Below are 5,000 nucleotides of genomic sequence, written 5' to 3' on the forward strand. Positions count from 1 at the left end.
TTCCTGACTCCTATATGCCGCCTCATGTTTTTTAAACCGCCTTTGCCTACTTTTCCGCACTTTTCTCTCACTCACTTTTTTCTCTCCGTCTCCCCATATGGCTATTTGATTTGCTCTGCCTTCCTCTGAAGTCTCTCTCCGTTATGTTGATGCGTTCCACAGAGGCAGCGGGCGGTTCCCTTTGATGTTGCCGGTAGATGTGAACGCTCCGACGGCCGCCTTTCACGCTGAGGGGGGAGGATGGGGGGGGGGGTGGGGGGCGATGGATAAAACGCGTTGTGGACACGGAGCAGGCGACGTCATACTTCTTTGACCGAAAGTGCTCCCTGTAAGTACAAACACGCACACACAGGCACGCACGCACACAGACACAAACATGCACTTACGCACGCACATACACACGCAAACACACACACACGCACGCACGCACGCACACAGACAACCACACGTGCACACACAAACACACAACATGTGTACAGTACAAATGGCAAGTCTATACGTGTTGGCTTACTGTGGTGTGGCGTGCGCCACAGTCAAGTACTGTGAAATATTTTTTCCAAAAACAGGCTTACCCCCTCGGATTGGTTAGAAGGGTTCTCCTTTAGATCGTGTTTCGATTAGTCCTAGCTGTTTGCGGGAGATTTTGGTTAGGGTAAAGGTTATGGTAAGGGTTAGGGTTATGGGTTAGGGTCAGTGTTGGGGTAGTTAGGCCTACTCAAAAAAAGTAATTTGTTACTTATTACTAGTTACTTCTGTAAATTGTAATGAGATTACTTTACTAGTTACTGCATTTAAAAAGTAACTTCACTAGGCTACTTATTACTTTACTTTTCCCGTTTCTTAATTTACTGTGCAGATGAATTGACAAACACCATAGCTATATCATCACCTTGTGTTTATTGTATATACATGTATGTAAAATGGCATATAAAACCATAGGAAACAACAATAAATCCACAACCAACAGGATAAAGGAGGCTGTGGTGGTCAATCAGTAGCAACAAGTTTCAAAACACAGCCTTTGGGAAACATGAGAACAAAACCAGCTTGTTATTAGATTCATGGTCAATATAAAATATAAATATAATATAAAATATAAAAATAAAGGTCACTTATCCCTTAAAACAAATGAACTTAAGCCCATAAAAAGGAAACATATATGCAATTAATTAAATAAACAGAAAATTCCCGTCATCCCAAAAGCCCATAGTGGTTGATTTAAGTTAAATCGATCACTATGATAGGCTTACGTGCGAGGCAAGAATCCTATGCCACAGGAACCTATAAAAGGTTTGCGTGGCATAGGATTTCCTCTTGTTAATTTGGTTTGTGTAAAACAGAAAATCGGTTGCTATGGAAACGTGACGTCACACGTAAGTACTCTATTGCCGGAGCATGGCTGACTCCGACCGCTACGCTAAGTGGCGCTGTTGCCCTTTCAACAAGTGGTAGCAGAGCCACCGGCTATTTACCCGACTGCATTTAAACGCGCAGACTTAAACAGATCAAAACTTTACACACAGGCAAACACGGCTTGGGTAACGCAGGAAAGCGCGTTACTATAGTCCAGTAAAGTATAGTTACCGATATTTGAAATGTAATGCGTTACTTTACTTCGTTACCCATAAAAGTAATATCGTTACTGTAACGCGTTACTTTTAACGCGTTACCCCCAACACTGGTTAGGGTTACCCATTACTCAAACCCTAACTATAATTGGAGGCGAGCCATTCTAACCAATCAGAGGCAAGAAAAGGTAAACCTGTTTAAAAAAAATAATAATCGCGGTCGGGGTGGCGTGTCTGGGAGACTGCCTGTGGCGTTGTACTCTTTAGCTATTGAGTCCATACACGGAAGCGCACACACACGCACACACACACACACACACACACACACACACATGCACGCGCACACACACCGTAGTCAAAGACAAAGGCAGCGAAACACTCGCCGAGCTAAGACGTTATGTTTTTAAACATAATGGCTCCGCCGTCGACACACGCGCAGGTTAGAACGCACGCACGTGCACACACAGCAGCGACACTCGCCCAGGTACACGTTCTGTCTATAGACTGTATAAATTGCATTAAAATAAGGGAAGAGGGTATGTATCACCTCGTCAAGCAACGGCGGGTCATACATTTTGTCATATAAAAAACGGTAAATTCAAACATCGCGCCGGCATATCAACACAGAAGTAACGTGATTGTTATAGAGACACTGTCCCTATAACACAGGACGAAAACATGTCAATTACACGGTATGGTTAATTATGTCTATAGAGTCCACCAAAAGACTACACTTCGTTGCTCAAATGTAATATTACGCTCCTCCTTGAGCCTCCCGAAATGTCTTTACACTTTGTTTTACAAACTTAATATTACACTCCTCCTTGAGCCTCCCCAAATGTCTTGCGATATTGATATCCCCCCTCCCCCCTGTTTTAGTTGTTTTATTTTTCTTATGTTTTGTGTGTATGCTATGTTGACTCTAGGCTACTGCTGCCTGTCTTGGCCAGGACACTGCAAGAGATTTTTAATTTCAATGATGATTATTATTTTCAACTAAACAGTTGCCTTGCATTTTAAAATGTCAATGTACTTTTCAGCCCTGAATAACAGTAAAAGCTATTTGATAATTGATTTGCATGCATAGTATACTACACTTTCCATTGAACAATTACCCCTGACAAATTTTTGAATGTAATCAAATGCTCACACACTGCTTTTAGACACACGTGTAAGTCCTGATCTTCTGCTGATGGGCCGTGTGTGTGAACAACATATGCTGACATTTGTACCCTGAAAAACTCCTGAATAATACTACCCCTGAGGTAGTATTTTCCCTGTAGGAAATGTAAATGACCTTATATGTGAATGAGGAGTAGAAAGTCGGTATTTCTCACACCACTTCAGTGGGCGTGTTGTTGACGCTTCTGCATATCATTGAGTGGCCCCCTCAATGATCAGCCTGTTGCCTTTTGTTCGCTGAATGGTTAAAAAATATTTTAATGTTGGCACTGGTTTTAAGATTCATTTGTGGTGAACGAATGGTTTACGTTGTAAAATTATAGGCAAAATGTTATTATATTATGTGTTCAGAAATTTGTTACATTATCGACTGGAGTTTCCACATTGTTGCTATGGGTTTAATTACAACTAGAGTTTGAGCGTGCGCAATGCGTGTGTGAAAACTCAAGTGTATATTGTTGATCAAATATTCTAAATTGATTGAAAATTGTCCCATGGCTTTGTAGCAAATACATGGTTTTAGTAATAGTAGGCAAACTGCAGATACCTCCCCAGTACACACTCTTTTATTCCTGTTGGACCGTGGTACTACATTTCTACATATATATATTAGTGCTGTCAAGCGAGTAAAATATATTTTTCAGATTAATCGCATTAATGTCATAATTAACTCGCGATTAATCGTGATTAATCACACTTTTTTTTCTATTCTAAATATCCCTTGATTTCGTGCTGCTAGCCTTAGTGAGATCAGAGAGTGTTGAGAAGGACAGTAAGAAGAGAGACCCCCAGTGAATTCAACCCGGTCCACCTGACATCGGGTAGGTGCATGACAGTGGTAAGCCTACCGTAAAACTTCAATAACCCAGGCTTTTATTTGTTTCAATCACTGAACTTTCGAACAAAACTCTTGCTCAGCGAAGATGCGAAATATAATAAATATAACTATAAAAAAATCTTTGTAAACTAGTAGGAATATTCCTACTGTAGGCCTACGTAGGCCTATACACATTACCAGGCTATCAAATAATGCCTACACACACACACACACATACAGACACGGTGGCGGAGTGGCAATCGGGAGAGTCGGGAGAATTCCCGGTGGGCCGTTAATGTTTCGGGGCTGTCGGGCTGATTACTGCAGGATAACAACATTGCGTTTATAAAAGTTCCTTGCAGCGCCGTCCGGCAGCCTGAGCTGTGCGCCCGCTACCTCTCACTTATGGCAAGCCATCCCCGCCAGAAAACGGCATCATTTAGACGTGATCACCTTCATTACGCCGTAAAAAACGCTGTAAAATGTAGAAAAAACAGCGTATTTTAGGCCGCCATGCGCAAAAAAAATGTCACTTTTTACGGCGCAATTAAGCCTTTCAAGAGCGCGCGTAAAAAAGCGCTGTTTTGAACATCAAACCGCGCGTAAAATACGCCGCGTTTGTGCACATCACAACGGCGTAAAATACGGCGTTTCTCTAGTATGCTAATGATCTCCGCCCTTCTTTTCTCTCAGCCAATGCATTTGAAGTGTTTGTGCCCAATCGCTGAATAAGACAAGCAGACCAAATCAGTTCAGCCAGCACAGATCTGCTTTGAGGAGTTCTCCTCTCATTTGTTGTTAGTTGTAGCGTCATATATATATATTAGTAAATCCAGTTACAACAGTGTGGTCACCGTGGCCGTGGCCCAATCGATAGAGACGCTTGCTCTATAGGCAAGAGGTTGTTTTAAAAAATAAATAAAAATGCATATGAAGACGTTTGAAACGTTCCATCGAGTCTCTCGCATTCTACAATGGCCAGCTTTATTGTTTCCCATGGGAGCCGGCGACTACTACTCAGTCTGCGAGTGGACGATCTGAAACTAAATCGGAAACTAGAATTCTTCTTTGAAGGTTGTGCTCCACACAGAACCTCCTCACCGTCATAACGGAGTACTTCGGGGCACCAGATTGCTGGTACTGATCGCGTCGTGTGTCTTTCCAGTGTCAAATAGTTCACGAATAAAATAACCATAAGGTTAAAGTGCGGCCATAACCAAGGCTAATATAATTAGACAGTCTATTGCTGGTTTAGGTGGTTGGCTCTTTTTTCTTCGCTGCGTTCTGCCTTCTGGTGTAGCTTATAACTATAAGCTACATGTATTTGTTTTTGTTTTTCTGTTTCGGGTTTAAAAAACCAACACACAAACACAAATGCTGTTTATTTGTTTATTCCTTTTGCCCTTTTTCAGTTTCAAAACCAAATCAGAAAA

At 41.8% G+C, this 5,000-nt stretch overlaps 1 protein-coding gene across 1 annotated transcript in view; it reads left to right on the forward strand.

Moving 5' to 3' along the window:
- The first annotated feature begins 6 nt into the window (after nt 1-6).
- Nucleotides 7-5,000, forward strand: part of LOC132448362 (uncharacterized protein C21orf62-like) — a 14,822-nt gene continuing 9,828 nt past the window's right edge. Inside the window, exon 1 of the mRNA XM_060039559.1 lies at nt 7-328. The gene's annotated coding sequence lies outside the window, so the exon portion shown is untranslated. The remainder of the gene's footprint in view (nt 329-5,000) is intronic.

The sequence above is a fragment of the Gadus macrocephalus genome, chromosome 20 (assembly GCF_031168955.1).
Source record: "Gadus macrocephalus chromosome 20, ASM3116895v1".
NCBI classification, from domain to species: Eukaryota; Metazoa; Chordata; class Actinopteri; order Gadiformes; family Gadidae; genus Gadus; species Gadus macrocephalus.